General features: G+C 42.1%; 1 long non-coding RNA gene across 1 annotated transcript; it reads right to left on the bottom strand.

Moving 5' to 3' along the window:
* Nucleotides 1-260: 260 nt before the first annotated feature.
* LOC139339885 (uncharacterized) lies at nt 261-26,756 on the bottom strand. Its single transcript, XR_011602927.1, has 3 exons — nt 26,440-26,756; nt 1,290-1,356; nt 261-322 (listed from the first exon to the last, which is right to left on the bottom strand). It is a non-coding gene; the product is annotated as an uncharacterized lncRNA (long non-coding RNA).

The following is a 26,756-nucleotide window of genomic DNA, read 5'->3' as shown; positions in this document are numbered from 1 at the left end:
GACAAGGGCCCCTTGTGGAGTTGTGACACAGAGAACATCCTGTCTGTGGGGTCAGAGGATGGAGCCCCCCTGACATCGCAGCCAATCAGGCAATTGGAATGTGCCCCCAGCCAATGGGAGTAGATTGAGTATGTTCGACCAGGACTTAGGCAGAGCCGTCAGAGACCCAGTAGCCAGATGTAGCTGCTGATTGCTACACAGGATCTACACTGCCTACTGAGCAACTGACAGCAGCCATAGAGCTGTGAACTGTGAAGGTTGGTCAGTTTGGTCATGCCTGGGTGGGAAGACTCCACACTTCTGTAGACACAGCTGAGTCCACCTGAAGAAAGAGTGAAGAAAAAGAACACAATGCTCCTTTACATAAACACATACAGAGGTCAAAAGAGTGGGAAAAAAGTTAGTATGGTGGACATGAACTGAAGGGAAGAGATCAAGCAGAAGAAGAAGAGGAGCCTGAGGGAGGGGAAGGATATGGGAGATTATCTGCTGACGAACATCTCCAAGCGTGGCATTATCAGTTCCAGATTCCTGTCATTCTTTCCCATTAGCCCTGAGGCGCGACAGGCAGCGGCCACTGCCATGTGGGCTCTGACACTTAGTCTGACACATAATGGGAGCGCTGACCCAATCTTAATAAATTATGACCTAGATGCAGGTGCCTGCAGCAGCAGAGAGGAGAAATGAAAAGTGTAGAGAGAGGACAACATGACTGATTTCATTCCTCTTTTTCTCTGTGGTCGCAAGTCTTGCTATGCATACCTGAGGCCTCATGACCATATTGATCAAACATACTCTGACCTGCTGATGGTCACTTGACTCCAATTTCTTTTTATTAAGGGAAATGTGCTGGCTGCTGTCTCTCCTCCCTTATCCCCCTCTTTCCACCTCCCTTCTTACATTCCAGCTCTCTGTCACCATTATTGCTCTTTCTTTATGTATTTACCTCTTCTTTTGTCTCACTTCTCTTTGCCTCACTGCTGTTGCATCTCTTACATCACACTTTTGACAAAAGTTAGGACAAGTTTTAGTCATTCCACAAAACTTAAGTAATTTGTCTTTCAGCAGTGATTATAATGCTTCAATGACTGATGCTACCTGGAACTTAAGGTTAAAGATTATTGAGTTTGCTTTCCCTGGTGAAGCTTCATAACGGCGATTTGAAGATGCGTAAACGAATGTGGCCTCAGGCTCTGTTGTTTAAAAGGACTACAGTTTCTAGAAAGGGAGTGGCAACGTGGATGACAGAGGAAGGAGGTGAAGATAAGATGCAAAAATCAACGACTTACTTCTCCTTTTGGGAAAACCTGGTAGTTCAATGCTATTTCTGTAAAAATCTGTGTAGAAATGACCAATCTGAAAAACACAGACAAGAAATACTTGGTCAGAGACTCCAATCACAAAGTTTTGTCAAATATACAGATTTAATGTAATACAAATTAAATCAATTATATGTGATATCACATTGCAAAACATAAGCAGAGCTGTATGTTAAAGCTGTCAATGGAGCAATAAGTACAAGTGTGATATGATCAAGTCCAGACTGGTGGGCCTGAATAAGCTCACAAGGCTAGAGATAAGGTGATAAGTTCTTCTGTGTCTTATCTCTGTCTTTTTTTCCACGCTTTGGTGATGCTGCCAAGAAAGGTCAAATGTACATAATGCAATCTTTTTTTTTTCCGCTGAAAATGAAGCCTTTGGTTTGTGAGACAGAGTGTGCTAGTAGGATAAGGTCAGAGGCTGAGGCAGACAGAGACAACAGAGGAACTGAAACTCTCTCAAAACTTAATCCTGTACCCAATGTTTTCAAAGAAGTAATGCACAGTTCGCAAAGTTCACAAATTTTTAAATACACATCTTAACAGCAGAATGATTGTAGCATTTGAGGAAAAAAAATCGAATAAAAATGGAGCAGAGACTTGAAGTTCAATTACAGATAGGGACAGCATGAGTACAACTGACTGTGATCACCAATGGGATGTTGGTAATGGATCATGTTTTCATCACTACACTAGAGACTATACTGGTCAGTAGGGAGGGTTTAAGGAGGGGTAGCATGAATGTCCTGCATGTTACGCTTTCCTGGTAATGCTCATCGAAAGAGTCAGCAGTAACAAGGGGTAGTGCATAAGGAATTGTACATTTTAAACTTGGACAAAAAGGGGAAATAACACAAAAAAGAATGAATGAATGAATGAATGAATGAATGAATGAATGAATGAATGAATGAATGAATGAATGAATCATGTAGGATTCTCCAATGAGTTTAAGTGCAGGGTGCAGTAGACTAGAGGAGGGGTGAGGCCAGGCGTGCCATTCCATTCCTGCCTGCACTGGGCAAGTCTATTCCTAGAGTGTGGTATATGGCAGTTGATGTGGGTTTCCTCTTAGCTGCCTGGAAGATGACTGGGCCTGACCACATCCACACACACGCACACACACAAACTCAAAACACATTCACAAAGTGACAACTGTGCATGCAGATACAGCAAATATGCAGTGAGTTGCGCACACACACATAGAAATGTACAAGTGCAAATGCTTCCACGTGCATACATATACACATTCTGAGGGAAGCAAAGAGGAACTGAATCATTACCCTGCCTTGGCCTCAAAGTAGGGGGTGACCACTGTACAAGTATGTGTGTGTGTGTGCATGTCTGTAAAGAGAAGTTGCACTTCTGCAGTAAGTGACATTGGTTCATTGGTTGTGTGCATTTGCTGTTTGTTGCTCAAGTTGTTTAGGCATGTGTGGGTGTGTGGGTGTGCAGTATGTGTGAGCTGGGTGTGGATGTATTCCCTCTCTCTATATACAATATGTACCTCATTTCAGTCCCCTATTGTTCCCACAATGACTTATTATACATAGTTCTTTCAAAAAAAAAATTCTTTTCATTTTCATTATTTCATTCATTTCCCCCCCATTTTTCAGAATTTGCTTGAATGCCAAAAATTGCATACAAAAATCAGTCACTGAGAAAACTGGGTTTCAAAAATACTATTCGCAATACACCTATACACAATACACCTTTTCTTTTCACTGTCTTACTGAAAGACTGATGGATTACTCTCAACAATGCTGATAATATCTTTTTGCTGCAGGAAATACATCTTTCGGACATGTGTGGATAAAGTCAGGGCAAAAATCAGTTCAACCAGCTCTTTTCATTCTAATGATCCCACATTATGCTGTTTTTCAGGTTCACATGTTTATTTTGGATGTCTACTAAAAATGTTTACATGCTTTAATGTGAAAGAAAAACCACATTATTATTTTTGTCATACTGGCCATTGTACTTTTACTTGTATAAAACTCTGTATAAATTACTCTATTTTAGTGCCTGTATCTTTAAGGCCGCCTCTGCTCTGATTGGTCGGCTCTCATAGGCCTCAGCAGGCACTGCTCATCCTGTTTCTACATGAGCTTTGCTGGTGTTTTTGCCACCACCGTGCTGGGGGCATGGCCGAGAGCAATGACCGCATAGCTGTGACATCACAACCTTATGGAAGTCCTGACGGCCCGTTTAAAGGCATAGTTTCTGAATATGGGCGGTGTGTGTTTCTCAGTGAATTGAGTGTTTTGATACTTTCACAATATTTATTAGCAGAGAGAGTTGCTCTACAACCAAAACAGATACTATAGGGGACCTTTAAATTATCTATACATGTATAAAGTAAGGCTCACTACTGATAGCAAGTATGACTATTTGAGTATACTGAAAGAAGTGCCAAGTCCGCAGGATGAGACAAGCCCACAAAGCAGCGCTCACCAACAGCTTGCCACCAATTACGAAGACGTTCCACCAGGCCAGCAGCCAATCAGATATAAGTTCCCAGCTCGACAGGTTCCATTAGAGCCCAGCCTGATCAGTTGTGATGGCTGAGTGAAAAGCGTCCAACCAAGAGAGGAAGCCAATAGCTCTGATTGGGTGCAGACAGCAGTTATGAAAGCTCAGTCTTCTCTGCCACCTCTATTCGCTATCCAAAGTCGTTCCCTGTCCCAGAATATTCTTCTGCTATCCAACCAACGGTCACTGCCAGACAGACTGCTGAAGTCACTTTCTCCCTCTCCTCTTGGTCTTTCTCTTTTTCTCCCCATCCTGCTCTCTATCCTTATTGCAAATTGAGGAGATGAAACAGGCTTTACATGTAAAGTGATCCCAAATAGTTCCTTTGGGTGCTGCTAGGTGGCTGTCAGTTGAGGTGAAGACTGAATCCAGGCCTATAGACTGGAGAGCCAAAGAGCTTCTCCAGAGGGAGCCCCAGCCTTGAACACACGGCCTGTACCCCAGCCCCAGGCCCAGGCCCGGGCTCAGCCCCAGGCCTAGAGAGAGGGGTGTCTGCAGGCTCTTCCAGGGGGCTGGACTGATGGGAAAGAGCTGGCAAGATGACCAAGGAAAGCTAACTCCCTCCTCAAGCTGCTTTATGAAGGCCTGGCAAATGTGCAGAAAGTGAAGAAAGGAGGCAGCAGAAGAGGGAAACATAGAAATACAGTAAGAGGAGGGATAGAGGGATGAAAAGTGTCCCATCTTCCAAAGTCAGCGTAAGGGCATTCCTTTGCCTTTGCCTCTTGGCCTTTGGCGGGCCAGAGAGTTTAAGTAGGACTAGCACTGCACCCCGGCAAACACAGCCATAAATCTCCTTCATTAGTCCCAGCACAAGGCAATGTAGAAGGTCGAATGTTGTAATGTGAGCTCTGTTTGAGAGTGCTACAACCTGACTACTGATACCTGAACTGCCTCCACCCTAAATGCTAACACACTCATTGATAAATAGTTCAGAGAGAGCTAAGGAAAATAACTCAGAGACTGGGTTGTAAGAGGTTTTGACATACCAGATGTCAGAATGCCTAAATATTGTTGTTGTTCAAACCATGAGGCTCCTCCAGTGTCTTCTTTTAATCAAGAGCTTGACTCTTGGTTTAATAATTCAACTGATCCACAGAAATCACACAGATTTTTTTTTCTACTGGCTTCAAAGTTGTATTCAGTTTGTATAATAGCTATATGACCACAGTGCCTTTTTGAGATCCTCCTACTGCAGTCACTCTGAATAATCAGCCAGGCTGAGTCATTGTGCTAACTGATTACCTTTGGAAAACAAAAGGAACACCTTAAAATGCAGCTCTGCGGGCCTTGCCCATTGATCCTGGTTTTCCATGACGTGCATTTGTCATAACAGCCTCTTCCTCACACACACATACACACACACTTATTGGAATTCAGTGGGGCCCAGGTAGGGGAAGCTTTGCCCATATATGAGCAAAGGAGGAAACAAGGCAGGTGTGTGTGGTTAGTACACAGTTGAAATAAGCATTCTTGAGTACACAGAAAACGCACACACATACACAGGACACACAGGCTTCTTCTGGTGTGCGTGCACCCATAAACCAAACTGCATTTAGCCCTGTGACGTCTAAGTTATGCTGCTAAGCTCTTAACTGTGCAATCTGCCTGCGAATGACAGACTTGTGTGAGTGACTTGTTGCTGTATAAACAAAGACGAGTCATGCAAAAAAGGAAAGTAGGGAAAAGAAAAGAAGGAATGAATCCAAAGATAGTTAAGATTGTTCCAGTTTTAGTAACATGACCGTAGATGTTGGAATAACTATGGTATGTCACAATGTCTCACCCCTGGACAAAGTCCTATATGTGTATTATGTATGTGTGTGTGTGTGTGTGTGTGTGTGTGTGTGTGTGTGTGTGTGTGTGTGTGTGTGTGTGTGTGTGTGTCTCTGTTAGAGCAAAAAAAATGTGGTGCAAATTGAACCCTGCTACCTTAATAATTCCCCTCAGCATCTGCCACCTTTTAATATGTAGACATCCATTCATTGACTGAGTAGGACATGATTAGTAGCATGGACATTTGATAATATGATGGTCATTTAACACTGCTGAAACAATCGTTGTATCCACCCCGAAACAGTATGAGTCTATGCACATCAGATAATTAGTAACATTAACTATAAATTAACTGTCTGTGAACTACAACAGCAAAATAGTATTCCTGAAATTCAGTTATGGCTTTTGGTTTTGGTGTAGAAGTGTAGACACTGTAGAACTGACAGCAGACATGAAACAACTGTAACTAAAAGGTGAAGTCTAAGGTTTTTAATCAACATGTCCTTATTATAAATCATGATCATTAAATAATCTATTAGGTCCATTGGTATGACTGATTGTGGTGAAACACAAAATAATTTCTACCATAGAAGTGACATTTTCACCATAATTTTGATTTGCCAGGTCATACCTGACCAGCTAGCAGTGCCAATGCCATCCGAAATCATCAGTGACTGCTTCCTGACTTTTAAACACATACTGTACAAATATGAGAAAAAGTTAAAAAAAAAAAAAAAAAAAACTTAATAAATGCATCAGTAGCTGTTTAGTCATCTACTGTAATTTGGATTTTCATATTGACTACAAATTGACTTTAATAGTAAGGGCAATGGCAAGGTCTACCCAGTATTTTCTAAACTTTAAAGAATACCTAAGTAGAAACAATGCAATATAAATGAGCTAATGTTTTGCTGGTAATTGCCTTCGATCTATTGTCTGTACCCACCTATTCCCTTCAGCTTGCGTGAGGCTGGAGTCTCACGTCAGACAAGAGGCAGGGTATACCCTCAGCAGGTCAGCAATCTTATCTACACTCTGACATATACTGTATTATTCACAGACTCAGCATGTGTGTTACAGTATTATTTTCTCAAGTATGACTTGAATTCTTATCGATTAATGCATTTCAACTTTGGTCCCCTTTATGAACATTTCATTCTAAGAATTACATAATAGTCCAAGATTGATAATTGTAACTTTTCACAAATGGTTTATTTGCCTGAGAAGTGTCTGGCGGTAGGACAGTTGTTGGTCTGCACAGCTGCTTCCTGCCAAGTAGGACAGGGCAGGGTTCATTCTGTAGGCAGAATGATAAGGCAGAGGGCAGATTCCATTCTAATCTGCACTAGGGAATTTAATCTCCCTAATCAAGATACCTGTGATGCATCTCACCGCCAATCTCCCTGCTATCACACACTCATGCCGGAAATGCTGCTTTGATAAGTGTTGATAGATCCTTACGTTCCAACGTGACAGTTTAAGGCTGGCTCCTTATCACCATTCCTCGCACTCTCTCCATCTATCACACACACACACACGCACGCACGCACGCACGCACGCACGCACGCACGCACGCACACACACACACACACACACACACACCTCTTGTGTCATAAACTACAGAGTAAAGTTATGCTGGAGTGGTCAAAACTGGAGCAGATAGTATTCTGGGGAAGGAACTGCAGTAATCTTTGTTGGAGCTCAAGGAGCGGCTGTGCTATGTTGGAGTAAAACAAAGAGACAGAGCAAGGTGGACATGCATGTGTGGCTATAGGCAGGACTGTTGGCAGGCACTGACATGGTGCTGCCGGGTATAGGCTCTCTATGCCCGTCATCCACACACACACACACAGTCACTCTGACCTGTGATCCTTTGTATTTTCTGCCTGTGAGACGTAACCAAAGCAGATCATTTTAATGACACTTTTCTTGAAAAGGAGCTATTCCAGTACCTCCACAGATTGACAGTATTACTTCTTTAAAATGCTACCTTTATCTTATTCCATTTAAATATGTTCAGAAATCCAAAAATCTAAATGGCATGCAGTAGTGTGATTCAACAAGATTATTACGTATCAACGCTGAAGACCTGTCCTCTTATTACATGACAAGTGAGTCAGAGTAATGATAGTTGGAAAGAGTATCATCTTAGTCAGAGAGAGTGGGACAGCATTTAAAGAACAACAACTGGGCAGAGAGCCATGACTTTTTAAAGTCCACAGCTTTAAGACACACACACCCCACTGTTCAGCTTGTTACTAAGCCCCCATACACAAACACATGTAACCCAGAACCACTAGCACTGATTCACATGACCACTCAAACACTCTTTTTCTCTGTGTCTCACATACATTTTCCCAAACATACATACGAAGACATACACACATGCAGCAGTGCTCTAAGAGGTGGTAACCAGGAAGGACAACAGCGACAGCGACGGGTAGAATGAAACTAAACATCAAGTCCTGGCTCTGCAGTCATCAGTCGTCACTATCCTCACAGCCAATCAAATCAGCTGGCTGCCATTGCCATTCATAAAGAATCCACACTGCACTGTCCCTGCTGTATGATACTGTATCAAACCCCCGACCCACCACCTACCCACCCATACGCTCAGTTCATTCATGTCCTCTGCTGCTGAACAGGAGTGGACTGTGCTATCTGTCTCAGGGGGAGAGAGACACAGTGTGACTGAAGCAGAGAGAGGAAGTGGTGCCTCTGTATGAAAAATGTTGCCTACTAACCACAAAGATCTATTTTTATCACATGCTACACATCACATCAACACGAGCAACATTGTTAAGACACTGTCAGATGAGACTATGTCAGGTACATTATTACTGACGACAGTACATACCATGCATTGTACTTCCCATCTATTCCTGGCCATAGTACTGTAAGTAATCCTCGCAACAGAGTGAGCCAGACAAGTTGACTATGTAACAGTGAATCAGCTCCTCTGTAATGTGATCACATTGTGAGGTAATGCTTCCTGCACCACAAATGACCATTCAAACTAAGGACAGCTCAAGACCTGACAAGCTGAACGTGATCATTTACCGGCATCAAAAATTAAGACAGGTCATGTGACTTAGAGCTTCAAATTCAGGCATTTCCTCAGTTTTTCTTGATCAGAGATAGCTGCCAGTCTGCGGACCAGCACTGAAAGTCTCCTGTTCTTCTTCCCAGTTTTGTGTGCTGCTCAGCCTTTTAAGGATCTGGGAGCAGTTTCTCAACCTTAACTTGTAACATATGATATCCATCAACAGCAGCAGCTCTACTTTCTGGGAGTATATCCCTTTCTTTCCTTTTTTCTTTCTTTTTTCACTTACCCGTCGGGGCGAGAGTAGTGTTTCCTCCCGCGCTGAGTTTGGAATGAGGGAACCCCACCGCCACTACCACCACCGACAACACCCACACCCCCAGTTTCTTTTTCTCCGATGTCTTTCTTTAATTGTTTCCTCCATTTCTGGGTGTCCTTTGCTCTGTCCTCTCTTCAAAGAGGGATTCCGGGTTCCCCCTCACTTTGCTTGGTCCAACAGAGTGTAAAAGAGAGAGAGAGAGAGAGAGAGAGAGAGAGAGAGAGAGACGCTATTGGGTAACAACTTCTCACCCACGTCACTGTCCACGGCTGTGAGGGCATGTCACACAAAACTTGCCGGAGCTCAACTCCTAAAAGATTTCATCCTAACATGTCTCCCCATTTCTTTCCCTGTCTCTTTTCCTCCTCCCGTTGCATTCTTCTGAGTGTAATCAGTAACAGGCTTAAAGTGACAGCAGCAGCACTACATGGCTGGCTCTTTCTCTGAGAGAGAGAGATAGTATGTGAGGCTCCCTCTGGGCTAAAGGTGCTTTCCCAGAGCTCTGGAGTCACTACAGCCGTTAAACGCCCTATAAGCAAAGTTATGCTATCACATGTTTCACAGCAGTCTCCCTCTCCTCTCTCTCTTTTTCTCTCACCCTTCACCCTGCCCTCTATTCCTCGGCCCCTGACTGACACCATCGGACATACTCTCTCACACACACACACTCAAGACCAACGCTGCACTCTCTTATAGTGTGGCTGTGAAAGAGGGGGTTGAGCCTATTGCAGCGAGGGCAGTGTCCTGTTACACAGCTCTCAATTGAGGTTAGAGAGAGGACATCCATTCAGAAAAAAGAGAGGAGAGAAGAAGGAGGGGGAGAGGGAGGAGGAAAAAAGTAAGGGCAGCCTCTCTGTCTCTCTCCTTCTCTGTGTGTGTGCTCAGGGTCTTCAAAAGCAGGAAACTCCACTGCCACTGAGTTGGGGTGTCTATTAAAATCACACACACACACACACACACACACACACACACACACATGGCAGCCGCAGTAGAGGGGTCTTTATGACTTCCAGCCTCATTGGCAGCATTCACTCCCCACCCACACACACATACAGCCACACAAACATATACTATATGTACATTTTGTCTCACCTGTTCTAAAGAATTCACTACAACAATTTGTCTCATTTCAGAAATGATAAAAAAAAAAATCCGTGTATGTATAGGTGTGTGGAAAAAATTTTCTGGGAGAATTTTGTGATGAAAAAGACAGATGGGCAGCTGATTGTGACCACAAAGAGAAAGTACCAAAGTTTACAAGAACAGACAGGCCAATAAACATGAGAGTAACCCCATGATGACCACAGCTACTAAAAAGAAACTACTGGAGTGCACAGACAAAAAACAAACGGCAGTGGACAATGACAGAACCAAGGACAGCCTAAGACAAAATGAAAGTGACAGGGGTCATTATCATCTGTTGACCCTTAACTTTGAGCTCCTTACCTCTAATCCTGACCTGCAACTAACCCTGTTCTCCACCTCCCATTATGGACACCCAGTTCTCACCTACATCCTGCTATTTTACCCCACTTCTATTCTCTGTCACACCATCTCTGCCAACCACACCTATTAATCATATGTTTGACAACAGTCCTGTCCTACCACACCCTACCCCACCCCATCCCTCCTCCCTTATGGTGTTTGGGAAGAGGGTGGGCTCGGGTTTTGAATGGGAGTCTCAAACTTCAGGAATTGCATAGTTGGTGTGTTACTCACAGGAGGCCATGTGACTCATCAAAGGCCATGCTGCACCCATGCTATGCTCCCGTTACACATATTGAGGCACGCCAATATGCACACACACACACACACACACACACACACATACACACACAGACCTTTTCGAGGAGCTGGAGAACTGCCTTTGTCAAACTCCATTCATTACTATTTAAATAGCCTCAGTGAGTCATCTAACATGTTGGGTTAAATACTATTTGACCTGTATACACACAACTGTATTCTGCATTGTCAGCCAGAAGAACAATCTATCTTGACCCCTTAATATGAACTAATTTGTGACCCATAGCTTTTGTATGTCTATAAGTGTTTGTGTCTTTTCTGCCTATTTTTTTTCTATTGTCTTGCATTCACATCATGTGACTGTCAAGTGTCTGTCTGAAACCCCCCCAAAATGGCAGAAATTTCTTTCATTCTCAGTGGAATATGCAATATTTTAGATATATTTAAATGTGTTTTTCTATTGAAAAATATATGCTGTATTATCATGATTCCTTTTCAGTGAATGTATATGATCTTTACTTAGTGAGTTATTACAAAAAATTTTTTCATCTGTCACCAGAAGATATTTTAAATGCATAATTTTCTAATGTTACTATGGTGATTGTTAGACTCTGCTTCCACTGAAACCATGTGTCTTGCATGTTGTTTGAATCATTGTTTGTGTAGTTATCTGAGCTGTTGTTATATAGATGTTATTTGTGTTATATATAGTTGTCATTATATCTCCTTCAATTCTGAGAAGTTTTTTGTCTTTTGTAGTTTTGGACAGCAAAAAGCTAAATTACCCATGATCCATGAACGCCTTCACAAGTCATTTGGCAGACACATTTATCCAAAGCGACGTTCAGTATCTTGCCCAAGGATACTGCGGCATGTGGACAGCCGAGGCCAGGGATCGAACCACTGACCTCCTGCTCTACCTCCTGAGCCACAACTGCCCCTTTATTATATTGTATTAGATATGATTGTTGATATTAGAATATTATTTTATACTCGCTGCTAATCATCTGCCTATATTAATAATTCTCTGTACTGTTTTGGAAATACAGGATAGGTTTCTGATCAGTCATGCCTAATAAAGCTTATTTGAATTTGAAAAAAATAGCCTATCCTCAGCCACATATTCTTGGAAATATAATATTAAATAGCAACTTCCTGTTCCTCCTGTCTTGAGAATGAAGCCAACCTGAAACAGGAGTGGAAGGAGTCCACCCATGACATACCCACAACTGCCTTCACAAATGTGCATTAAATCTTGTACCACAGCCACACAAATGGCATCATGCTCAATGCATTTTATACAAATATCAATCCATGTGAAATAAATTAAGGTACAGGAATGGCAAAATGGATTCACTTTGTCTCCATAGCAATGATGCCTTAGCCTTCTGCCATCCAAAATTTCAAAAGACAAAAAAACTTCTCAGAATTGAAGGAGAAATAATGGCAACTGATGACCATAACATTAAGCTATCATATTGTTGAATTATCAAGGACACTTTGATGTTTTTGAGTTGAGAAATGTTGAGGACATCATTTAAAGAAAACCTCAACACGGACACCAATGCACTTAGTCTGTCATAAGTGCGTCATCGCTGGGACATTTTGACAGTCTATAAACTTTTCATTTACTTATTTTATTGAAAGAACATCATCTCAAGGTACATAACATAGCACAAATAACATAACAGCTCAGATAACTACACAACCCAAGACAATGATTCAAACAAAATGCAAGACACATGCTTTCAGTGGTAGCAGAGTCTAACAACCATCATGGTAACAATAGAAAATTATGCATTTAAACTTTTTTCTGGTGACACCTGACACCTTTTGCAATAACTCACAAAGTAAAGATCACACACACTCACTGAACAGAGACTATGAAAATACAGCATACATTTCTCACTAGAAAAACACATTTTAATGTAGAGACTATCTTAAAATATTGCATTTTCCATGGAGAATGAAATAAATGTTGTTTTTTTTTGTTTCAGAGACAGAAACTTGAGGTAATGTGGATGCAGGACAATAGAAAAGAATAGGCAGAAAGGCCAGGTAAGCATCTCACAATTTTAGAGCCGACATAGCCATGACACATTTTGATGTGAGACTGGGTTGAGTCTACAGAGTGACTCTCACTCTCAGTGACTGTTTCATTTGAACATTTTCTGAATCCTGTGAAGGTTAAACTGTTTTGTTTTTCACCAGAAAAAAAGATTAAAAAAGAACTTTGTTTTTTCCTTGTTTCCCACTGTGGGAACGATCTCACCTGTATGTGATCTCACCTCACATATAAGATCTCAACCTAAAGGGCTTAACGGTTGGTTATGTGTGGATAGAGAGTGAACGGGTGTGGGTGAATCACAGCTTGTTGTGTGTTGGCCCAATGTTGGGTTTCTGTGGGTTTCTCATTGTGCTCAATGGGTGCCACTGAGTCCCAGCAGCAGGCCGGGCTCAAGCAAGGGATGACTCAGGGTTGAAGCGGGTAAATAACTCCAGACTGCCGACAAACAGCAGCATTAACTCACAGGAGTCACCAAGAGGATTTATATACGAGCACTGTCCTCTTGTTGGGCCTCTATTTGATATCCAGAACTAGAAAAGGTCTGGCTGTTTTCTTTAAGGTTGTTCTGAGAACAATCTCTGCTCTTGTGTGGAGTTATTTCAATTCAACAATCTCATTGACTGCTACCTGCCAAACGCAGCAATCTGACAGATTATTCTTCAGCTGTTCTGTAAACCACGGACATACATCATTGGGGGCAATTACATCCTAAAATTGTGCTTCATTATGGCCATAACAAATTATTCTAAAATCATTTAACCAGAAAACAACTTCACATACAAAAATAGGAATAATAAGAAAAATTTAATTATGTTCCCATTTATTATTTCTTTTGTCAAATTGAGAGAATGATGTTTTAGCTGTGAAAATGCCAACAGATAATGTGATGTAATGTTAAAATTCAAGCACAATTATGTTGCAGTGTGATTTAATAGGATTTGTTCAGGTGTAAATGATGGTAAAAAGAGTTTCTACTTAAATTTGCTGTAAAGAATAAAGCCTTGGAGTAACTGAGAGGTTTTGAATGTAAATCATGCACAAACTGAGCACTGCCTGCTCACTTTCTCTGGGTGGATCGGGTACAAGGGCGGAGATGTGTTTCACCACACACGCACAGCACAGGCGGGGACCTTTCCTTATGTAGTAACACACACACACACACACACACACACACACACACACACACACACACACACACACACACACACACACACACACACACACACACACACACAATGGAGATTGCAGTGGAAAGGAAGCTGGGGATTCCTGAGATTCCTGTGGACAAAAAGGTGTGAACTCAGGCAGCCCAGCAGCCTGGGAATTCTGCTGGGTTGGTTTGAGAGGCAGTTTAATGGCTGACCAGATTTAGTAGTGACACACAGAGAGAGATTTAAAAACAGGTAGAGAGATAAAGTTAAAGAATTCAAACAACAGGAAAGACACTGGGGACAGAGAGGTTTTAAATAAGTAATTCCAATGTGCCTTAAATTATCCCACCTAATGGAAGCAAAACAGCAGATTTTCCCATCTATCTATCTATCTATCTATCTATCTATCTATCTATCTATCTATCTATCTATCTATCTATCTATCTATCTATCTATCTATCTATCTATCTATCTATCTAATAAAGAAGGAAATTACATAGAAGGAGAATATATACAGATATATATTTATTGAGAATAAAGAAGGAGAAAATGGGTATTTTTTTTTCCAGAACTGATTTGTACTTGGCAAAGTGTTTGGTGTCAGCAATATTTCATGCAGTCATCAGAAGACAGACAGTATTTGACAGCTGTGGACAGATTTTTCTACAGACATTTCAGAACATTACAGAATGTATAATGCATTTAAACTAAGCAAGCACTACTTAAAAAAACAAAACAAAAAAAAAAAACAAACAAAAACCAAATACATCCCCATCAAAACTTTCTCTTTCTCTATTGTCCTAAATTAAGCAAGAAAGTTTCAAACTTCTACATTCTTCTACATTCTTAAAGAAAGTTTTAATTCATAATTACACAATGACAATAATCTATTGACAACCTAGACACTTAAACACACACACACAAGCACACACATATACACAGGCAACATGGAGAGTTTGTCGTAGAGGCACCTGTCTCTGCTCCGACTGAAACTCTTTCGCCAGTGATGGACAAGAATATACATAACAGCGATGTCATTTCATTCACTAAAATGTCACAAACACACAGACACACACACAGACACACACACACACACACACACACACACACACACACACACACACAGCTCCGACTGCAACCAACCAAAGACAGGAGATGGAAATATGGCAGGCAGACCCCCTTGCCCCTGGCCCTGTGAGGAGGTGTGTGTGTGTGTGTGTGTGTGTGTGTGTGTGGCATGGTTTACACTGACTATATTAGGCCAGCCTGTTTCCAGCATGGGGAGACAGTGAGTACACAGATACAACTGTGATGTCACAGTCACGCTGGGGAGGCATGACTCTACATCTTATCTCTCTCTCTGCTTGTTCTACATTGCTCTCCACTGCCCTGCTGTAACATGTGCACCCTTCTCTCTCTCTCTCTCTCTCTCTCTCTCTCTCTCTCTCTCTCTCTCTCTCTCTCTCTCTCTCTCTGTGTGTGTGTATGTGTGTGTGGTGTGTGTAACCCTGGACTCTTAGTGACACTCAGGGATACCTCAGCAGGTCCGGTGATTGACAAGCACCTCTTAGTCTGGAGAAACATTCATAGCAGCTTAAGTTGTGATGCCCTTTGATGATGCCTTTCACACAATACTTCCGTTGTGAAGCAATGGTTAACTAATAGGTGAAGTTATATAGAGCATAGCTATTATTGTTAAAGCCATTATTACAGTTTTTCTTTTTGCCCATCATTTCTATCAGTTATTATAGCATTGTGTTCGGCATATTAATTGGTGATCATTTTACCTTTCAGCTCTTTTTTTCATTTCCAATAAGTTTGGGTCTCAGTTTGTTTCCAACCTATTATTTGTGTTTCTTGTCCTGTTAGATGTTGTGTTGGACATCACTTACAGATCTGAATCAAGTCAGTGATTGCAGTGTTAATAGTACCAGTCATATTATTACTTATGTAAGTGTAAAGTGTTAATACAAAAATATCAAATTATTCCTTTGCAAGTACAAATTAAAAAAAAAAAACAAAAGTACACATTTTAAAGAGGGAAGGCCTTCTTTGGAGAAAGGTGAACAGGGTCACACGTTTACGAGTACCAATCAAAATTTGACTTTATTTGAAGCTGAAGCGTAAGACAGACTAGATCTGAGGTGTTTTTTTTTATAGTGTTAAACTCTTAATAAATAGTGTTTTTCCAAACTTAAACTTGAATTGCTGCTCAGTCATCATCAGTGTAAACTGTTATAGATAAATACTTAAGATTTGAAACAAGGTTTATAGGGGTTGTGATATGTAAGCAGCATTTTAATGTGGCAATTGTAATTATGTTGTTTATTGCTGGATAGTTTAATCTACAACAATGTTACATATTTTATAAGTCCATCATTTGTTTTGGATGCCATTAGTAACTGGGAGACAAAGTACAAGTACTTCAAAATTGTATTTGAGTACTTTGCTTAAGTAAATGTACTTAACTATTTTACACAGCTGATTGTTACGAATAGAAGTAAGGGCCAAAATATAATAAGACCAAAATTTGTAATTATGCTTTAACTGATTATAAAAAACAACAACAAATAATACAATAAAAAGGCTTTTAGTAAAACAACACCATAATAACACTCCCTTGACACTAAAATAAAATACATAATATGACTGTCACATCAACAATGTCACTAATGACTAAAGTGTAAAGACATATTGCCTGCATGTCTGTGTGTGTGTGTGTGTGTGTGTGTGTGTGTGTGTGTGTGTGTGTGTGTGTGTGTGTGTGTAGTTAGATATGGCATGACAGCATTGTGACTCCTTTAAAGGAACACACGGGTGTACTGCTCCACCCTGTCATCCCTGCCCTGTGAGTCCCTCTCCTATACACTCCTCCTTTCCTCTCTGTCCTCCCCCTTTCCTCTTCCTCTTTCCTCTAGAGCTGTCAGAGGAAAAACAGCTTCAGTATGAGACTCTCTCTCTTTTCCACAACCACACAAGGTGGGCTATGTGAAGGCAGTGACTCCTCTGGCCCACTCACAGGATGTAAGAGCTGCAAGCCCTGCCAAGGCGGTGAGGGGTCACACTGTGGAGAATGTCTCTGTATAATAAGACGCAGTATGTGTTTGTGTGTGTGTGTGTGTGTGTGTGTGTGTTTGTGTGAGGATGACTGTGTCACACGTGAGCTCCCCCGCTGGCTGGTGGCTGTCTGAGCAGCAACATCAACAGCAGACACCCTTTTCCTGACGCTACAGGACGTTAACCCCCCCCCCCCCCCCCCACAACCCTCTGACCAGCATTTCCTGTTCTCACTTCCCTGTCCTTCCCCCCTGCTCCTCGCCTGCCTTCCTTCTTGCCTTTACCACCTCATGCCATTTCCTTCCACCCCATCTACGCTGTTCTCCACCCCTGAGCCAGTCCCTTGGCTCCAGCCCACACACCCCAGACTGGTGGACTCCCTGTGGGTTTCCTGGAGAACCACCTTCCATTATCAGAGCAACCGGCCCAGCCCAGAAACATTCTGCTGCTGAGCACACTGGGTCATTGTGGTGCTGAGCCTGACCTCCACCTCTGCCGATGGAATCAGATTAATCAGTGATGTAAATAATCTTTAGTTGTATCAGTTATCTAAATGTTGCTTAAAGGTTGCCTCCATATGATCAGACTCACAACATTTCTCACAATCCAGGATGGATTATCATCCTGTACATACAGTAAGAATCATGTGTTAAATAATCTTGAGTAAATTAGCTCTCAGATTCACACAGGCTTTGAGAAAAGCCACATTTGTGTAAACTCAAGGCCAGAAACATGTTATTAACCCAGCACAATCACCAATGTTGAATGCTCCCTATCACTTATGACTAATGATCTGTGCATATGTATGTGCATGCACAAGTGTGGAATGTGAGCATGTCATTCACAGAAGATTAAATGGACATGCAGGACAGAGTTCTGTTTTCTCAGCTCCTTCTTTCAGAAAGCAGACAGAGCGAGAGCGAGCAAGTGGTTCCAGCAGATGGGGCTTGGTCTGATACGGCCATCTGTCTCCGGAGTGCAAGAAAATGAGAAATCGGTCTGGGACTGTGCTATGCAGAGCGTCTGTATAGTTATATGTGAGGATTTAAGACTAAAATATACAGGAGTAATCTGGGAAGTTGCAGAGCAATCTATAGTGAGTCACTCATAGTCTTATACCAACAATATTGATGTCCATTAATTCTCAAGCAGAATCACTAAAATTATAGATACAAAAGAAGATACAAAAGGAGATGCAAGCTACATGCTGGGGTCCTCTGCTATCTTTGTTACCACCTTTACAATTTCAGCAACCATCAGCACATCAGTGTGTTTTTCTCCAGAAACGTGACACTTTCTGAGACTGTTTCCACCACTGTCTCCCCTATAAGCAGGATAAACTCCTCATAATAAACTTTAATGTTTCATCATGTGCTGGAAGGGAAAAGACTCTATCACTGTTTCTTCCCTCAGCAGTCTCTTGTCTGGGGGCTCTGCAGCAGGCTGACTCACAGCCCCAGCCCACTCTTCCCTCCCACTCAGCCCCAGCCGTACCCCAGCGTGGGAGGCAACGCTGCCCAGGACCAGAGCCTCCGGCTGGGCACACACATGCAGCCAGCACAGGCCCACGGCTCTGGAGCTTTGGCTTCCATTCCCTCACCCACACAGAAACAAAAACACACGCACACAACACACACACACACACACACACACACACACACACACACACACACACACACACACACACACACACACACACACACACACACACACTGTCTACCCACATGCAGAACCCACACTGATTTTTAGAGCACCTCTTTAATGATGTCATGCGCCTTACATCTGAAGGGAGCAGAGGCAGGAGAAACACGTGGGAGGGTGTGGGCCGTACGTGCTGTGTGTGTGTGTGTGTGTGTGTGTGTGTTTGTGTGTATGAATCATGCTGCCAGATTTTTTCACTAAAAAGTTTTATGCACACATGCACTGTATTGTTAGCCACTGTACATAAAGAGCTTTGAACATGGCTGAGCTCAGTAGTAGTGCGCAGTTATTTTTAAATCACAGCTACAGGGCAGGATTTTGATCTACAGAAAGGACACTGAGGAGTGAGATGAATGGTTTCTCGATGTAGTAGATGCATTGAAAAGTGTAGCATTTTATGAGAGGGACCTTGGTAAAATCTTGATCGAAATCTTACTTAAAGTACATTAACAAATATCCCAAATTAATGAAAACCTCCATTTGCCAAAGAGAATCTGGTTTCCACTGCCAGGGTTAACTTTTCAATTTGATAAATTAATTCACGCTATTTCTACATCAGTTAAAATCATAGATAATGTGTGATTCTTACCAGCAGGACATGAGTCCTCAATCGCCAGGCTTTGCCACCTTTTCACTGATGTGTATCATGAAGAGTTCAGGCTGTGAAAAACAGGTGGCAGAGAGGCACGTCACTCACCTCATATTGAGCTTTTTCAAATAATCTCATCAGTGACACCTTCATCAAACTGAAATCTAGAAAACATTCACTAAAAATTTATAGATTTGCGCAATATCACACATTGCAGGATGCTTGTATTGCAAAGAGGAATAATATTTAGAAGGGCCAGATTGCTCATTAGAATATCTCGCATTTGTGTGTGGGCGAGCATTTAGCAGTCTTTCTTCTTCTAGTCCGTGTTCCAGAAACACTGTTCTCTGTCCAATACCGTCCGTAATGCTAAACCCAGTCTGTCTGCTAAAAAAGTAAATCCAAGCACTAACTTCTGTCCAGCTTTCAAGTACAGTATATGGCATATGATGCTGACTTTTGAATATACACATCCACTGTCACAGCATCCCTTGAATGCTCACATTTTGCTGCCATACCACCACGAATACTGGTGAATATTTTTGACTGAATGTTGAAGTTGCAGTCTGATCATGTTATTGATTAAATTGGCAGAAATTCGCAGTATATCACAGCAGACACTCAGACTTCTTTTTAACAACAATGGGTGGAGTAATGGAGTAATGGATGCACTGTATTACTCTGCTTGGCGATCTGACCATTCAACACATGAAGGTGAGCTACCATGAGGTAGCAAGGTGCTTCTGCACATCGCCACAGCAAAACAAGTGAACATGTGATACAATGTTGCTGTCAATTGAAAACCATGCACTTCCATATTTGGAAAATTTCAAATAAGCTTAGGGATCATTTATGCTTTATGTGTTCAGAAAATTCTACCATTAAAAAAAAACACTGGATTATCTGAAGAGTGCTTTGTCACACAGGGTTGATAAGTGAATATTTTGGAGATACATGTTTTCCAGTGACAACAAGCATTTTGTTTATATTTAAATACAAAATCCAGCTCCAAACAAAGTAAAAAAGCCAAATTAATTTACAATTCAGTAAACACAACAGGGAAAAGCAGTAAGCACACATTTTATTTCCATGTTTTTGTGAAATTAAACAAATAAAATCATTTGTAAAAATGTCTAAAATTGGGAAATGATATTATTAACCACTGAGCTTCATCTACATGTGTCACAAGTGCCCCCTGTTGGATACAGCAACACTGTCATCTGAAGCTGAGAGCGCATGGTTGAAAGTCTTCTCAGAGAAAAATAAAGTCAACAGTAAAAATGGTAATAGTATATTACGATACTGTGACTTTCACTGAATTTGAAATTAGCAGGATACCTGCATTAAACAGCACTACATAAGCGATTCAGTTGCTTCTTAGAAAGCCAATGCAATCACAATAGTTCAGACACTCAAAGTACTCGAGTCTCTCGTTGTATAGCCTATGTCTCAATGTCTGTCTTTCCCTCTCCGCTCCCCCTGTCTGTCCCGAAGTCACGGGGTCTCCCCCGGGGTAAACGCATTCCAAAACACAAGAATTTCCTCCAGCCCAGCTCACATACCTCTCTCTCTCTCTCTCTCTCTCTCTCTCTCTCTCTCTCTCTCTCTCTCTCTCTCTCTCTCTCTCTCACACACACACACACACACGCACGCACACACACACACACACACACACACACACACACACACACACACACACACACACGCACACACACACACGCGCGCGCGCGCGCACACACAAACACACGCGCATGAGAAGCGTGCACAATGGTCTTGCCAGAGCCAGCAAAGACCACACACTGTGCAATGCCATGTTCAGCAGTCTAACCACACTGCTGTACTATCACACAAACAATGCCAAGGCGGACAGAACTTCCACATCACATGAATGCAGCAAAATTCACCAAGAAAAGCTCGTAGTGATTCCAAGACGCACGCATGAACAGCTTTCTCATTTTGTTAATCCCAATTTCTGTTGTGTCTGGGAATAATAGTAACGCCAAAAATGTTAATCCCGAAATGAAATTTTCATGAACAATGTGAAATTGTACTACCTGTATTCTTTGGTGTTGCACTGCAGTACGAGTTTTAAGTTGCAGAATACAGTCCGATTTGCAGACACCTTCGAATGCAGCGCTCCGGGATCTATCCGATACACACAATAATACACAAAAGGCATGACTGAAACAAAACATCACCGAGGACTGAGCGAAAACTGTTCGGAAAACAAGCAGAGACAGCCGAAGATATATGCGAGAGAAAGGAGGAGGATCGATGTCACTGTAGTAATATTCTGATCTAGCCTATTACTCATCTGATGCGAGTCCCTTCTCTGTCTCACTCTCTGGTTTATCTATCTGCCGCCTGCCTGGCTGCCTGCGGGGCTTTTCACCGGATCGCTCGGAAATGCCACTGACTGGCTCTGCTACCTCGGAGTGGAGGCTGCCTGCCCAAACACACATCAGCCGGCCTTAGCTTCGTCCCCGCGACGGCCGACTGTCGACCTCAGCCCGCAAGAAATCCCCCCCGCCGCCCCCTCAGGCTCCGGGGACCGTCCCCGGTTCACCCTAAGAGACCGCGGCGACTAATCGCTGAACAGCGATGCCACTGTCGGTGACAACACCAAAAGGTGCATAGAAGGAAAAGAACTGAAACAGAAGGGGGGCAAGAAAGTCCACATTTCTACAGCAGAGTGCGGGACTACTAAAAAAAGGAATATCCTTAATCAAACTATTGAAAAACAAACATCTGCTTTTGTCCTTGTTTTTAGAGCAGTATGGGGAGTAAATGAACGAGCCAACACACCTTTCTTTATATAAAATGTAGGCTACCAAAAGGTATAAGGGAATTCATCAAGTTTCCAAAGCAATCTTCCTCTTGTAGCCTATCTTCCTTTTAACTAGATGGTTTCAAGAAGTGGAGCTGTCATAAAGGCTAAACAAATAAATCATGGCCCATTTAGAATCTGCAGATCTAGACAGATTAGAGGCACATTTATTTCTTTGCTCTATGGAAATACTATTAACAAAGTATATGGTTCCCAAAGTAGGGTCCAGCAAGCTCCAGCAGTGATTAAAATTTTACAGATGGTCCCCAGCAAACTGAGCACAAGCTAAATTTCACTTAAATCCAATTTAAGCACAACAGGTGAACATGTACGGACTGTTTGCAATTTCTCTCCTCCACAAAAACACACAATTCTCAGATAATCTGCATCTTGGCCTGTGTAGTTGAGGATTCATGAAAGGCACATTTTGAGGAACCCCTCCGTTATCACACCAGATACAAAAAGCTCTTCACAGGTGCTTTAATGCTTTTGAGAACACAAGAAATGTCACAGTTTGGCATTATCATAAAACCTTAGCTTCCTCATTCCCTTGTGCCATTTTTTGTGCTTTAAATCATATTTGCTCAGAGAAAATAGGTTGAAAAGAAATGAATGGCACTCAAAAAGATATCCTTACAAATGAACTATAAAGCCCAAAGCAGAAAACATCTCGTGCTACTCTCCTTTTGGGGAAATACACCTGCAGTGGGATTGTACCTGCTCATTTAAATGTATACATCTATATTTGTATAAATTTCCTATGAAATGTGTGAAATGATCTATCATTTCTCACCTGCTCCTTCCCCTTTACTGTCGCAGGCTGTCTCATCGCTCTCAGTTTGAGAGTAAGAGTGATTTGTTACAGCAATCTGGGAAATTAACAAATGTTTTCACTGCTTGTTTTCTCACTCCATTGGCACAGGTTGAGGAGGTATGAGGTCTCTAAACCACACCGACAATATTACCAGCATGATGACAAGGGTTCATATTGTGAAATTCCCTGAATAAATTACTGTGCCCACTCTTTCTCTTATCTGGTTATAAGTACAGTTATGACCTCAGTTTCTGGTATTTGGGATGGGTATTTCTTCGATGTAAACTTCCCAGAAATATTTTGTATTAACAGTTTTTCTGTTAGCCTTATGACAAATCTGACTTAACCTTTTACATTTCAGGTTTTCTCTTTACTGTTGAATATTGTGGTCAAACCACATTACTAGCTTTAATTTGGGACTTCACCTATACAGACAATCATATATAGACATCTTAAAGAAGGAACAGACATTATGAAACAGTGACAGGTTTTTCATATCTTACAAAAAGCTTTTCATTAAGTTTACTCTACCTAGTGTAGTCATCTGATTAGCTGACATAAATTGTGGCAAACTTGAACATTCATCAAATCTGAGCACCGATAAAATCAGATTTACTTCAACACTGCTTTTAAGTTAATGAAAATTCACATTTTGACGTTTAAATTTACTGGTAAATGTTTGGTCATCACTGACTCTCATGACTGAAGCGGATTAGCAGGAAATCAGACACTTTGAAAAAAATGACATGAATGGTACATAAAAATGAGCTTTTAATAAGATAGTTGTATAATTTAGAAACAATCAATAAAGACCTGATAACTATGTTTTTTTCCCATGACATAGACACACACAAAAACAAAACAAAAAACAAAAACACCAATTAACAATGAGCTCAATCTGCCGCTGCGTGACATTCAAAGACTGTAGTGACGGGATAATCCCATACTTTCCCCTTCATGTTTCTCAGCAGAGTGGCTGTGTTTTTGATTCTGTATCTTCTGTATTGATCTGACTCAGAGTGAGCAATATTGATTCCAGGTCAACCACCCCAAAACACACACACACACACACACACACACACACACACACACACACACACACACACACACACACACACACACACACACACACACCACCATCACCACCACCACACATTATATGCACAGCGACCGTGCAGCAGGACATCATAGGCACCGGGTAAGATCGACCTGCAATTTCACTGAACTCTAGTCTATTCTCTGTCTGCCTGCACACAGACGACAAACACCTGATGAGATCACAACTCTGAGATGTTGTGCTAGCTTTGAAGTGAGAGATAAAGACATTTGCAAGGGCACACTCTCATGTCGCAGCATTTGATAATGCATTGTTACATGATGGAAGCAGAAAAGATCAAACCACATTGTTTCTGGAGGTTCCAAAAACTCAGTTTGATAGAGCTGCTGGTAACATTGTAAAGTTCCACATTAACACCAATCTCAACATTCTTTCCATTGCTAATAGAGACCATAAAGTGACACTTCAGAGTGTTTTTGTGTTGAAATGCTTAATTTCAATAATGCTAATCCCATTTCAAGACTTCAAGGCCAGTTACTATTTTGGAAGCCCATTTTGGAAATCTGATAACTCAGTCCTGGTTGATCTTTTACACATGAAGCCTTCAGACAAGCCGTATCCGTACCATTCTGTCATTCCTTGGGAAGTTGTTTTGCACAATTCCCCTTGAGTTATTGGTGGTTTAAAAAATTCAAGTTAGTAGAGTACAGTAGAAGTCAGTGGTTTACCACTGAAGTCACCGGTGTACCACAATGGTGGTAAGGCTACAGTACCTCCACCAGTGTGTTTTTCTGCTAGTATGTTGGCTCCCAGGTCCACTGTGTATATGAAGGCAAAGGTGTAGTGTATGTGTTTTTACTGTCTCCTCCCTGGGAATTCCCCCATGTTCCAGGCTCTAACAGCCAGTTGGAGTCACAGCTGTACATATGTGTGTGTGTGTGTGTGTGTGTATGTGTGTGTGTGTGTGTGTGTGTGTGTGTGTGTGTGTGTGTTGGGGGGGGGGTGTATACACTGTTCAGTTATTCGCATTTCAGTGCACGTGTAGGCATGCATTAATGTAGTGCGCGTGTGCATGTTCATGGGTTCCCTCCCTGATTCCCAGGGTTCTGCGGAGTTAAACCCTCTTAAATGTCCCCCTGGCTTTTGTCCTCACGTTTCAACTGAATTTCCCCGCATTCATCCCACCATTCAGACTCTGTGTTCGAGCGCTCAGGAATGCATTGGGTTTGACAGGCACCCCAACTGTGTGTGTGAGTGTGTATGTGGGGAGTGGATTTTTTTCCCCTTTTTTTCTCCACCTCCTTTTGATGCAAAGATGCTCGGTTGGACTCGGAAACACACAAGGGCCTTACCTTTGCACACACATACTTTTCACCTTTTCACACACACACATTCAACACCCACACACACTACAAGTCACATGTGCTCTCACTCAAAGAGAGCTCTGCACCCACTCACCCTGACACCCACACAACCACCCACACACTCACGTGCACTGCCAAATAGCTCCCACTCTTTACCCTCCCACCCTATCCCCTCCCCACCCACCACCACCAGAACCACCGAGTACACACGCATGCACACACACACACACACACACACACACACACACACACACACACACACACACACACACACACACACACACACACACACACACAGAGTTTCACATTAAGTGCCGGGCATGCGCCTGATCTGGTTTCCTCTTTGCTTAGCGAGCAACCCGAGTGATAAAATAAACACAAATACGTGATAATCACATTCCAGACATTTCTCTCCTGCCGGTGGGAAGTTTCAACTGGTTTTCTCCAGGAGTTGGTTTGGCTGTGCATGTGTGTGTATGTGTCTCTGTGTGTGTAAAGTGTGTGCAACCCCGGAGAGAAAAAAGAAGAAAGAAAATGAGGGAGAGAGGGAACAAAGAGATCTGGGGTGAAGTCTCACACATTCCTCAGTCCTGCCAATATCCTACCAGTATACTAGACCATCACAGCTCAACACACACACACACACACACACACACACACACACACACACACACACACACACACACACACACACACACACACACGCACGCACACACACACACACACACACACACGCACACACGCCAGATCTGAATAAAATCTCCTCATTAGCGTTATATCTGTAACATCAAACAGGAACAAGTCCACATTTTTTTTGCAAATCATATCATGCAACATTTAAACAAAAACCCAAAAGACAGCACTGCATGGGGCTGAAAAGTTGGAAAAGGTGAGTGAAAACAAGCCAGTGGGTGAAAACACAAATAACTGCAACTCTGAGTAGCAACAAGAAAAGTCCTACCTTGTCTTATTACTGATAGTTGTTTTGTAGAAAGAGGCACAGGGAGCCAGAAGCAGTGAGGAAACAGGCTGTAAATGTGAGAACTGGAGACTTGCATTAAAGAGTCGATGTAGATGGGACCTACCTGAGCACATGGCCCACATGGCAAGCACACTTCCTCAGTCAACACGCTTTGTTTCTCCTCCTGTCTGTTGCTGCATGCTTCTCTTCCATCTGTCTGTCTCTCAGCGTCTCTCTTCTTGTCTTTCTCCCCCTTCCCTACTCTCTCTCTCTCTCTCTCTCTCTCTCTCTCTCTCTCTCTCTCTCTCTCTCTCTCTCTCTCTCTCTCTCCTCCCCTCTTGTGCTCTACAAGCCCTCTTCTCTCACTCTGCTGCACTTTGCTCCTTTTTTCTGACAAAAAAAACAACTTGTCCCTCATTTTGCACTTCGCTCTTCCTCTTA

Source organism: Chaetodon trifascialis, chromosome 12 (genome assembly GCF_039877785.1).
Source record: "Chaetodon trifascialis isolate fChaTrf1 chromosome 12, fChaTrf1.hap1, whole genome shotgun sequence".
NCBI lineage: Eukaryota > Metazoa > Chordata > Actinopteri > Chaetodontiformes > Chaetodontidae > Chaetodon > Chaetodon trifascialis.
Note: the sequence above shows the minus strand (reverse complement) of the source record. Positions and strands in the feature narration are given on the sequence as shown.